Source organism: Scyliorhinus canicula, chromosome 5, assembly GCF_902713615.1.
Source record: "Scyliorhinus canicula chromosome 5, sScyCan1.1, whole genome shotgun sequence".
Taxonomy (NCBI): Eukaryota; Metazoa; Chordata; class Chondrichthyes; order Carcharhiniformes; family Scyliorhinidae; genus Scyliorhinus; species Scyliorhinus canicula.
The window spans coordinates 186,146,814-186,159,886 of NC_052150.1; the positions used below are offsets into that span (position 1 = coordinate 186,146,814).

The 13,073-nt window shown below is 46.5% G+C and overlaps 1 protein-coding gene across 7 annotated transcripts in view; it reads left to right on the forward strand.

Annotated features, from left to right (window-relative positions):
- Positions 1 to 13,073, forward strand: part of jcada (junctional cadherin 5 associated a) — a 415,634-nt gene that overhangs the window by 149,603 nt on the left and 252,958 nt on the right. The gene's annotated exons all lie outside the window — the stretch shown is intronic.

The following is a 13,073-nucleotide window of genomic DNA, read 5'->3' on the forward strand; positions in this document are numbered from 1 at the left end:
TTCTGCAAAAAATGTTCAGGCAGGAGTTTGAAGGAGCCTTGGGAGTAGCTTGCCACATTGAAGCTGCAGTAACTGGGACACTAAACCCTTGCCCTCAAGAGTTTACTGGACAATTTATACTTCAATTAACAATTTGCCATTTAAAGTGACGACACAAAGAAGCTATGTTTTCGACCAGGAACTTTTTTTGCAGAAGCTTTACCACAATTTCTGTTTAAAGGACAAATAGAATGTTTTAATATATTTGGATATCACTGAACAGCCTGCAAGAGCTGAAAATGTTTAACGAAAGCGGAGATCACTTTTCTAATAGTCTTTGAGCTGCTCCATTCAATGGTTGCAAAGCTAATCTTTTTAGTATTTAATACAAAGGAGCTGGTTATTTTGCTTGCAATGCAAATGATTCAGATCTGTCTGTCATCAAAGGAAATCCAGCATGCAACTAATTAAAGTACTTCTGATTTGTAACCAGTATGCGTAACTGTGAGGAAGCTGGCAGGCCCATGGAGATTTCCTTTCAGAAATATCTCCACCGGCTTAAGCAGCCCACCAGTGCTGACACTCAACTCCCTAAAAGTCGGAGATAAGGCGGCTCAGAGTCTGACTCCATGGTTGTCACTGAGTTTGCCTTTTCCCTTTCTGTGGTCGAGTCCAGAGATGTGAGGAGGGATATGGGAGAAGCCAGATGTGTAAGTGTGCGAAGTCTCGCGGTTACCGATTGTCTATCCTGATTGGTGAGGGCATTTTGCAGAGCATGGCAATAACTCACAGGAGGCTGGCAGTGTCTGAAGTCCAGATGTGGATATTCATTGTCTCATTCTCTTGACGCAAACACTGTACTACAGGAGTTTATGAGCAACTCAGTTGAGATGTTATTTTTTGCTTCTCCACTCAGGCTATTGCCTGCATCCCACATTGTGTAGCAGCTGCAGCAGTATCGTGTTCAGGAATAACCTTATTCCTCACTTTCTAAGCTTGTGGGGCAGGCAGTCAGTTTGTTTCTGTTCTGTTTGCATATCTTTCCTGGTTCTGTATGCTCCATGTGCACACCTCCGTTCGCAGAAGCTCCTACCTACAGCAGGGGTTTTCAAATCCAGGGTCACGACCCCCGGGTGAGTTGCCGGCATGTTTCGGGAGGGTTGCGGTGCAATCAAGGTGCAATCGGTCGTAACATTACTAATCATGGGAGGAACGGCCAACGGCCAATCCCAGCAGGATGGACTGCCTCCTCCTGACTGTCCAGGGCCAGTTTTGTTTCAGCAAATTGCGAATCGTCCCACCTGAAGCGGCGGCAGAGAACAGTCACGTGCCCCGTACGCTGATGTCCCCTGTTCTGGACGCGAGAGAGATTCCTTCATTTTGCAGCTGCCAGCTGTGCTGGTGTGATCTCCAGGGCCTCTGGTGAACAACCCATGAAGAAGATGCTGAAAAGAGGCACAAAGCAGCATAAAGATGATTACTTGATGTGTAGGTTATTAATTGTACCGCTGCAACTAAGGATTCAAAGTTCATCTCCGATCGTCGACACCGAAATCGCGTTTGGTGATCGGCCGGAGAATCCGGTTTACACCAGAATCGGGTGCGGTGCCGTTTTTGTGATGCTCCACCCCCTCAAAAACGGCATACTTGGGGAGTCTGCCGTGTGCTGTATGGATGGCCTCAGAACGTCACCTGAGGCCCTCCCCTTATGCTCTGCCGTTGATGGGCCAAGTCCCCGACGGCGTCGCTAACGTGTGCTCGCACCGTTCGGGGACCTTGCATGGCTGCTGCGGACTGTATCCACCGCCGCCACAGTCGGGAAGGGGGGAGCCGCTCTGCTGGCAGGGGGCGGGGCTGGGGGGGACTGGTATGGGATGGTCCGGGGTGGCGAGGCTGGTTACAGAGGGGCAATGTTTGGCAGGCTGGGTCCGCGGTGGCTGGCGCCATGGTGTATGGCCAGCTGCTGCAGGCTGCCGCCATGTGCATGTCCTGGCCATCCGCAGGTAAAGCCGCTGCACGGCTGCTAGCCCCCCATCAGACTGAGGATCTGTGCGGGGTGGCGCAGACCATCTGGAAGACCAGAAGGACCCTTTGGACATAGCTGTAGGATCGGAGAATCCAGCCCCATGCATATTGTATGCAGAGAAGCACTGGCAGGTGACAGTTTAAAACCTTCAAAATTTCAAAGACTTTTGAAGACTAATCATGGCAAGATCGAGGACAAACCTCTTTCGTCTTTTCAACGGATGCAGTGAAATCTTAAGTCATCAGCTGAAGTCATTATCAGAAATGTAACATTGAATAACAAAGCAAGTGAGGTCGTGAGGACCAAGCAGGCTCACCTGTCACATTAAAGTAAGTGAAAATAGTGGGCTGCGAAGGTCAGCCGGCATGGGTCACAAAGGTTGGGCGGCGTGGGTCGCAAAGGTCGTCCGGTGTGGGTTGCGAAGTTCGGTCAGCATGGTTCGCGAAGGTCAGCCAGCTTGGGTCCCAAAGGATGGCCTGTTGGTAAAAATGGGTCCCGGGCAATAAAGTTTGTAAAACACTGACCTACAGGACCTTGTCTATTTTGTCAGATTTCAATGGGCAACACAGCGAAGGCCTTCATCAGGTTGGTCAGACAAGCCTTGCCTCAGACCTGTATCACCCTAGAATTGTATTGAAAAAGCTGCGCTCAGAAAGCTAGTGATTTGAACTAAACCTGTTGGACTTTAACTTGGTGTTGTAAGACATCTTACAGTATTTGGTTTCTGCAGGTACTTTCCTCCCCGATAGCCTCCTTTACAGTATAGCGGCACTCAACTGGAAAAGCTGAATCTATTTCACCAGCCTTCTTTCTGGCTTACCTTAAAACAAATAGCACAAGCAGAGCAAATTAATCGTTTGGAACAATCCTGGGCTGTCGTATGTTTTATATTTTTTGAAATCGTTCAACTACCCATGAATATTAATGCAACCTCTTAAAAAGAAAAGAAAGATTGAAGTTTGCTGTTGTTTTGTCGCTCGCCTTCTTTAATGAACCTGCTGTTTTTATACAAAACCCAGTCTCCACTTGGCGAGACAAATGATGGACTTTTAATTGGGAGTTGGCAAGTAGCTTAGAAAAAGTGAGGTTGAGAGTAAGTTATTTTGCAACATGGCACTGGAGTTCTCTTCAGGGATAGTGAAATAATGACAACAGAGTTCCTTAAGGTAAGGATCAAAAGGAAGTGTGAGAAAGAGGAAGATGATGTACCTCTACACACTGTAAAGCCACACAAGAGAAAGGAGGGACAGCAATGAGGACATTCCTCGCCAATGGATAGGATTCTGGCTTGGGGCAACGGCATTGGGGTTCATCAGAAACATAGAAAAAAGAAGCAAGAGTAGGTCATTGATGGCTGATTCTCCATCTCAACACCATACTGCCATGCTGTCCCCATCCCCTTGACACTTTTAGAATCGAGAAAGCGATCTATTTCCTTAAATATATTCAGTGAGGTCCTGGTCCCATACTGTGTTGGGAGCTGTCACCCAAATGTAATTTTCTCTACTATGGAAAGTCAAAACAGGGGGTCAATTTATAAATGTCGAAAGTGTAACTCGAACACCGAAAACTCGAGTGCTGTCTGTAAATAAATGACATTTTTTCTTTTAAAAAAAGCTCAGTTAAACTTCATACAACAGGACGGAACTTTTGCAAATGATCCTCCAGCGAGACGAATGGCTGTTCAAATTAATTTCCCATCAACTGCAGTCAGAGGGGTACCTCAACAGTGCACTCTCTGAAGAAGCATAAAATTACTGACAGCTACCTCTGGATTTCACTTTATTCTGAACATGTACAACTCTGGAACGTGCTGTCAGTTTCAGTGATGTAATAGCAGCTCACACTCATCGTTGCGCCATTATATTTTACCAGTAGCAGGGACCAGTTGTGTTGGGTCAGATTCCTGGAAGTTACTTCATAACAGCTGTATTGGTGTACACCAGATGAATTACAGCAGTTCAAGAAGGAGCCTCACTGCTGTCATAATATACACCAGTATATCATGGTGCAGACACACACACTGACACACAGCAAGACCAATCAATACACACAACACCGCAGCCAATCACCAGTTAGAGCACACTCACTATAAAGACAGAGGGCATCAGTTTTCCCGCTCATTCGGGATGCAGCCTCTCAGAAGGACAGAGCTCACAGCTTACAGCACAGATCATCACCATGTGCTGAGTGCATAGACTGGTTAGGATAGGCATAGGTCTTTGGTTTAATCTAACATAGTGTCGACCCACAGTAAAAGTATGTTCAACTGTTTCTAGCTTAATAAAATGGTGTTGTACTATTTCAAGTGTTGGTAGCCTGTATGTGTTACTGCTGAGGTAAACACAGTCTCCACGGATCCAGAGTACCCAACACATCAACCACCATCTTTTCAAGGGCAATAAGGGATAGGTGAGAAATGCTGGCCTTACTAGTGATGCTCGCATCCCATAAATGATTAATAAAGTAAAATAAATAAATTATCTGTTAGTTTACTGCATGTGTTTTAGCTCTGTAATCTTGAAATGCCTCAACTGAAAGATATTTGGTGTATTGGATAGAATGTGGAGAAATTAATAATTGAATTTCAAACTCTTAAGAGTGGTGAACAGCACACCAGAAGCAGTGCACACAATGACAGAAAGTTGTTGCCCACACCCCAAAGTCTCTGGCAAACTGAGGATGCCCACTTTGTGCACGCCACTCATTCGCGATCATGTTTGGAGCTGATGTAATTTCCCGCTGGCGTGTTGCAAGATTGAAAGGTCTGACGGGAAGCCAGTGGGCGGCTGTTTTAATAAGCATTCATGGATGTAAATTCATGCAAAGGAGGCCACAAAGAGACTTGGATAGGTTAGCTTAGTGGGAACAGATCTGGCAAATGGAGTATAATGTGGAAAATGTGATGTTGTCCATTTTGAAAGGAAGAATAAAAAAGAAGCTTATTATCTAAATGGTGAGAGTTTGCAGGGCTCTGAGGTATAGAGGGATCTGGGTGTCCTAGTGCATGAATTGCAAAAGGTTGGTATGCAGGTAGAGCAAGTCATTAGAAAAGCTAGAGTCATAGAGCTTTATGCACAGAAAGAGGCCCTTTACCCATTGTGTCTGTGCTGCCCATGAAGCACCTATCTATTCTTATCCCATTTTCTGGCACTTGGTCCACAGCCTTGTATGTTATGGTGTTTCAAATGCTCATTTGAATGCTTCTTAAAGGTTGTGCGTGTGTACAACGCAGTCTTTAGTTTGCCCGAGATTTTGAGGTTAGTGCAACAACTTTCTGCCATAGTGCTGCACTGCTCCTGATGGGCTATTCACCACACTGCCAGTGCTGACCAGTTCCTGCCTTCCATCTCTATGCTGAGCTAGTCTTCATGGACTGGCAGTGAGTCCCAGATTCCCACCGCCCTCTGGGTGAAGATGTTTTTCCTCAAATCCCCTTTAAATCTCCTGCCCCTTACCTTAAATCTATACTCGTCGGTTATTGAGCGCTCTGTTAAGGGGAAAAAGCTTTTTCGCTTTGTACTCTATCTATGTCCCTCATAATTTTGTACACCTCAATCAGGTTCCCCTGAGCCCTCTCAATTCGAAGAAAAACATTTCCTGCCAAACCAGCCTCTCTTCAAAGCTGAAACACTTCAGCCCAGGCAACATCCTGGTGAATCTCCTCTGCACCCTTTCTAGTGTAATCACAATCTTCCTACAGTGTGAGAACCAGAACTGCACACGGTACTCTATCTGTGACCTAACAAGCATTTTATACAGCTCGATCATAATATCCCTGCTCTTACGTTTTATGCCTTTGCTAATGAAGGTTATTGACATATCTCATATACCTTCTTTACCATCTTATCTACCTGTCTTAGAACATAGAACATAGAACAGTACAGCACAGAACAGGCCCTTCGGCCCTCGATGTTGTGCCGAGCCATGATCACCCTACTCAAACCCACGTATCCACCCTATACCCGTAACCCAACAACCCCCCCTTAACCTTACTTTTATTAGGACACTACGGGCAATTTAGCATGGCCAATCCACCTAACCTGCACATCTTTGGACTGTGGGAGGAAACCGGAACACCCGGAGGAAACCCACGCACACAGGGGGAGGACGTGCAGACTCCACACAGACAGTGACCCAGCCGGGAATCGAACCTGGGACCCTGGAGCTGTGAAGCATTTATGCTAACCACCATGCTACCCTGCTGCCCCTGTTGCCTTCAGGGGTCTTTGGACAAGCACGCCAAGAACCCTTTGGTCCTCTGTACTTCCTAGCGTTCTGCCATTCTTTGTGTATTCCCTTGCCTTGTTTATTTATTTAGCTATTGCAAAGCCCTAAGCCAAGCAGTTTCTTCAGATTGTGCTGTGTCAGTGCGGATAGGCCTCTGCTGATTCTGTGGATCGGACATTCTTCACATAGTGATGCGGGGCATGGTTTTCTCTCTCCCACAGGCTTATAGGGAGCTGGCACTGATGCCCACCTGTGGAGATTGTCCAATCAGGGGCTGTGGCCGGTTCTCACTCTGTTGAGGGTGGACCACTGTTTGTTTGGAAGATTGAAACCAGGCAGCTGTTGGGTTGGGTTTGAGACCAGCTACTTGTTTGTCATGTCCAATGTTTTCCATTCATTTGTTCAGGTGGAGTTTCCGTTGAAGTCCTGTGTGGGAGGGGTTTACCAGATTACCCTTCTTGATGGGAGTCATACCTTGGTTGGGCATGAAGGGGCAGATGAGGGCATTGCAAATTTTAGCTATCATTTTGTGGGTTATTAAGTCAGCAATATGTGGGGAGAAGTGTTTGCCAGGACAGGGAACTAAGGGAGTTGAGCACAGTGTTCCAGTAATGATATACATGGTAGCATTCAGCTGGGTGTCACTTTATGTGTGTGGGATGTTCTTTCCCAAACAGGGGTGCAATATTCTGTGACTGAGTATGAGAGTGAGTGCTGAGGTTTGGAGGGTTGTGGTAGCAGCACCCAATGTTAAGCCGGCTAATTTGGAAATCAAGTTGTTTCTGGACTTGGCCTTGTCTGTAGTTATTTTTAGATGTTCCCCGGAAGGCCAGTGTCCTATCTAATGTCACTCCGAGGTATGTTGGAGTTGGGTGGTACTTTAACTTTGTAGCCATTCATTTGGATGTTAAGCTCTTTATTGGCTTTTGCATTGTAACAAGGGAGTACTGTTATTGCAGGGCTTCGTTTGAGTTACCCTGTGTTGGAGAATTCTTCACGTTTTGACAAGTCCTCATTTAGAGTCCAGTCCAAGGTGTTGAAGTCGGGGGCTTGAGTTGCGAGGTGGATGACATTGGCATATATGAGTTTCTGGGAGGCAGTTTTTGGAAGGTCATTTGTGTACAAGTTGAACCAGGCTGGAGCCAGTACTGAGGTTTTGGGAGAGTCCATTGGTTTGTCTTTTCCATGTACTTTTTGTCTGTCCATGGTGAACTCTGAACCTTCAACTGTTCAACAATGTCCCGATGCCTTTAGTCGCCTAGTGGACTGGCAGCTTCAGGAGGAGGAGGAAGGGCCAGGGACAGCTTAACGATGAGGTCAGTATGCCAAACGGTATGGTAAGCAGTTGTGAGATCGAGGAACACAGCACCTGTCTTCAGGTTTTTCTGAAAGCTGTTTTCAATGTTAGGTGCTCGGCGCTAGTTACCTGCTCCCCTGTGCTGTGGCCCTTGCGGAAACCAGCCTTGGACAACGCTAAGGAATTTTTCTACGAGTGAGGATATGCATTGAAGGATGAGGCATCCAAGGATTTTATATGGAACCGACAGGAGAGAGATTAGACGGTAGCTAGCTGCAAGTATAGGGGGCTGGATTCTCCGTTTCTAATGCTAAGTGCTGGCGCCAACAGAGAATCCGTGATGTTCCACGATGGGATAACTGATGCGAATCCCTCACCGGTACCGGTGAGGGGCTAGCACCTGCAGCACGTGGAACACCCACTGATTATGCAGAGAACGGCCGGAGAATCGGCGGGTCCCGGGCCGTGCATGTGCTGAGCTGTGAAACTGCAGCCGCGCACAACTATAACCCCACCGGTTGTGCTAGGAAATATGGCGCCAGCCATGCTGGACCATGTACCCGCCCACCCCGACCCCACAGTCCATCCCCCACCATTCCCCCAGCCCTAACAGAAGCCTCTCCGGGCAGCGGCACAAATCTCGGGTGAGTGTGGTGGTACTGGGCAATGTGCGCAGACAACACACCAGGCTCACGACCGCTGGCACCACACGTGGCTCGCACCATCGGGAACTCGGCCCATCGGAGGCGGAGGCATCGCGGGTGGGCCGACTGATGACGCGCCAACGCCATTGCGGCTGCGCGTGGCGTGCGTCCCGGTGATGCCGATTTGGAGGGGGTGGTGCATCGGAAACCACTGTCAAACCAGCGCCGATTCCGGCATCAGAAGCCATTCTCTGCCCAAACGCTGTTCCCGATTTTGCCGTCGGGCTTCAGAGAATCCCCCCCCCCCCGGGTCTTTTCCAGGTTTTGGTATAGTGATGACTTTTACTGTTCACCATTTCTTTGGAATGATGCTGGTATTCATGACCATTCTGTAAAACTGGGCCAGCTAGGCAAAAGCTTTCCGGCTTCAGGCGTTTCATAAATTCTGCCACAATATTATCATATCCTTACTGCCTTGCCACATTTCAAGCCCTGTCAGACTTTTCCTTAGTTCTGCAACCTCAAAGGGGGCAGGGTTGATGTATTCCCTGTGTTGCTGATGCTGTTGTCTTTGTTCACCCTGGATGTTTCTTTTGGTGTTTTTGTCCAGGAGTGCCTTAGTTATGGCAAGCGGGTGACTGGAAACATGGTTGGAAGTAACTGAGGCATGGTTTTGAGTGAGTGCCTTTTGGGCTACTTCAAGGTGACATATTAGGCTTGAACACTTCCTGCTGGAGTGTATGAAGTTTAGCTCTGCTACGGTTTCTTCCACCTTGGTGCAGCAAGCGGCATTGAGAGACTTGATGACCTCTGTCCTCTGGGTCCCCTGATGCTTCATATGTCTTTTGTGCCTTGTTAGTCCTCCCAAAATGAATCACCTCAAATTTTACAGGGTCAAATTCCATTTGTCACTATTCTGCCTATCTGACCAGTGTGGTGATCAAACCACTGTATATATGTGTGCTTGCATTAGGGGGAATGTATGGCCGTACCTGTATTAAAGGTTTCTCCGGTAAGCCCCTACCGGCTAGCTCCGCCCACAGGGAGCTGTATAAATATTCGTAAGTTTCACTGAGATGCCATTCCACAGCTGCCGCCGGAGGAATAGCATCTCACTGTAATAAAGCCTCTCTTGTACTTCACTCGAGTCTTTGTGTACAATTGTTAGCGCCACAATCAGCCCGTTTATATTGTCCTGTAATCTAAGGCTTTCCTCCTTGCTATTTACGACACAATCAATTTTCATGTCATCTGTGAACTTACGGATAATAGCTCTTAGTTCTACATCTAGATCATTAATTTACACCACATGCAAAAAGGGACACAAACCGATCCTTGTGTTATATCACTAAACATAGGCTTCCAGTCACATAACAAACTTTGACCATCATTCTCTATATCCTGCCACTAAGCCAATTTTGAATCCAATTAGCCAAATCGCCATGGATCCCCTGGGCATCAGCTTCCCATGTGGGACCTTGTCAAAAGCCATAGTCCATGAAAACTACATCAACTGCACTTCCCTCATCTATACACCTAGTTGCCTCCTCGAAAAGTTCAATTTGTTCGACATGATCTCCCCTTGACAAAACCATGCTGAGAATCCTTGATAAATCCTTGTCTTTCCTATTGGAGATTAATTTGGTCCCTCAGATTTTTTCCATTAATTTCCCTACCACTGATGCTAGACTCACTGGACTGTAGTTACCTGATATTTCCCTACTTCCCTTTTTGAATAATAGTACCACATTAGCTATCCTCTAGGGTGCTGGCACCTTTCCTGTGGCCAGGGGGTATTTGAAAATTAGAGTCCGAGCCCCTGCAATCTCCTCTGTTGTCTCCCACAGCAGCCCAGGATACATCTCATCTGGGCCTGGGGATTTATCCACTTTTAAGCCAGTTAAAACTGCTGACACCTCCTCCCTTTTAATGCTAGTCTGTTCAATTATATCGCAGCCCCTCTCCCTGATTTCAATACTGGCAGTGTCCTTCTCTATAGAACACAGACACAAAATACTCATTTAATACCTTACCTACATCTTTTGGCTCCACAGACAGATTGCCACGTTGATCCCTATGGGCTCTAATCTTTCCCTGGTTACCCTCTTTCCTTCAATATACCTATAAAACACCTTGGGATTTTCCCTTATTTTGCTCAGCAGTGTTTTTTCATACCCCCTCTTTGCTCTCCAAATTTATTTTTTAAATAACCCCCTGCACTTTCTACACACCTCTAGGCATCCACTGTTTTGAGCCGCCTGTATCTACCTTAAGCCTGCCTTTTTTTCCTTACCCAATCCTGTCTTTCCCTCAACATCCAGGGTTCTCTGGACTTTTTGATCCCGCTCTTTACTTACCTTTACGGGAACATGTTGGCATTGTACTCTCTATATTTCCTTTTCGAATGATTCCCACTGCTCTGATGTGGAGTTTCCTACAAGTCGCTGTTCCCAGTCCGCTTTGGTCAAACCGTGTCTTATCCAATTAAAATCGGCTTCCCCCAATTCAGAATCTTTATTTCATGCCCTCTTTGACCTTTTCCATAACTGCCTTAAATCTTACTAAGTCTTGGTCACTATCACTGAAATGCTCCCCCGCTGACACTTCTACCACCTACTACCTGCCCAGCTTCAATCCCAAAAGCTAGGTCAAACATCGCCCGCTCTCTTGTGTGACTTTCTACATGCTGGCTCAAAAAGCTCTCCTCGATGCACTTTAAGAATTCTGTCCTCACTAAGCCTTTCATACTTTGACTATCCCAATTAATATTGGGGAAGTTGAAAACCCTACTATTATTACCCCATTATTATTAACTTCTCTGAGATTAGCCTAGATGTCTGCTCTTCTATCCCTCCCTGACTGTTTAGGGACCTTTGGTACACCCCCATCCCCTTTTTGTTTTTAAGTTCCACCCATATGGCCTCAATTGAGGATCCTGCCAAGATCTTTATTTATTATTGTCACAAGTAGTCTTACATTAACTCTGCAATGAAGTTACTGTGAAAATCCCCCAGTCGCCACATTCCGGTGCGGGTCCATGAGGGAGAATTCAGAATGTCCTAATTACCTAACAGCACGTCTTTTGGGGCTTGTGGGAGGAAACCGGAGCACCCGGTGGAAACCCACGCAGATACCAGGAGAACGTGCACACTCCGCACAGACAGTGACCCAGCCGGGAATCGAACCTGGGACCCTGGAGCTGTGAAGCAACAGTGCTAACCAGTATGCTACAGTGCCACACATGAGAATCATCCCTCCTCATTGCACTGATTGACTCCTTGACCAATAACGCATGCCAGTTCTGCCCTTCCCACAACCATGTCTCTGTGCTCGTAATAATGTACTCCCGTCTGTTAATCAACACCCTCAGTTCATCTGCTTTACCCATAAAACTCCTTACATTGAAATACATGCCATCCAATCTTGCCATATTCTCTTGTGCCTTAACATGTCTATTTTTGCCCTGCCTTCCAGACTGGCTTGGTTTTAAGTTATCGGGGGGAGGCAGAATGCAGATTTGAGGTTACTATCAGAGCAGCCTGAATTTAATAAACGTCGTAGCAGGCTCGAGGGGCCGAATGGCATACTTTTGCTCCTTGCTCTTACATTTATTTGTTGTAGGTAACACACCCATAGTGCTTACTCGGCCAGTTCCTCCACACCTGCCTCGGCATACAAGGTTAGCCTCTTCCTCCTGTCCTGGGAAAGATCACCTCAATGGCATTCGCACTTGGAATATTGCACACAATTCTGGTCGCCAAACTACCAGAAGGATCTGGAGGCTGTGGAGAGGGTGCAATGGATGTTTGCCAGTATGTTGCCTGGTCTGGGGAGTGTTAGCTATGCAGAGAGACTGAATAGACTTGAACTGTTTTCACTAGAATGACAGAGGTTGAAGGATGACCTAATAGACGTCTACAAGATTAGAGGGGACATGGATAGAGTGGATGGGCAGGCACTCTTTCCCAGGGGGGAGGAGTCAGTCACCAGGGGGCATAGGATTAAAGTCCGTGGGGCAAACTTTAGAGGAAATGTGCAAGGCAGGTTTTTTACACAGAGGGTGGTGAGTACCTGGAACATATTGTCAGTGGAGGTTTTGGAAGCAGATACATTAACAGAGTTCAAAAGGCATCTCGACAAATATATGGATAGGATGAGTATCGAGGGATACGGCACTAGGAAGTGCTGAGGGTTTTGGCAAAGCTGGTATCATGACCAGTACAGGCTTGGAGGGTTGAAGGGTCTGTTCTTGCACTGTATTGTTATTTGGAGTTTGTTCTTTGTTCATTGCAGTTTCTCAGAAGGATCTCCAGGTGAGAGTGACACCCAGAGAGGGCAGTCTTCCTTAGGTCTCCTCCCCATTCCTATACTGCTGCAGCACCAAATATCCAAGTGCAGTTGAGCCTCTGTGATCCAGGCCAGTCTCCCTTTAATGGAAATCCCTCCTTTGACAGATCGAGCACCTTCTTTGCTTTGTCAGGTGTCATGTGAGAGTGCCTTTAAGAATTGGATGTTTAAGAAATGTACCTTTAAGAAATGAAGCTGATCATATTACTGAAGTGATGTCATGGGGGGAGCTGAGCTCACTTCTGCTTTTTGAGAGTTTTAGTTTCAGTTTGAAGAAAGCTTGGTGTGGCTGTGAGCTGCATTGCTGGTAATCTCTGCCATGAGGGACTATCTCTTAATCCTTTGGTGAAATCTGAATTGTAAAAAGGTCTCAGTATTGAATATAAACCTAATGTGCTTCTGTTTGAAGGATTTGTTAAGTCTTTTGGATGTGTAAAGGAACAGTTTGCAGGATTGGGTAGTGTTGTATTATTTTCAGTGTTGTCTTTGAAGTAAGGGGTGTTAAGAGATCCAATGTTTATTTAAAAGGTTAATTTGAGTTTATGGAATA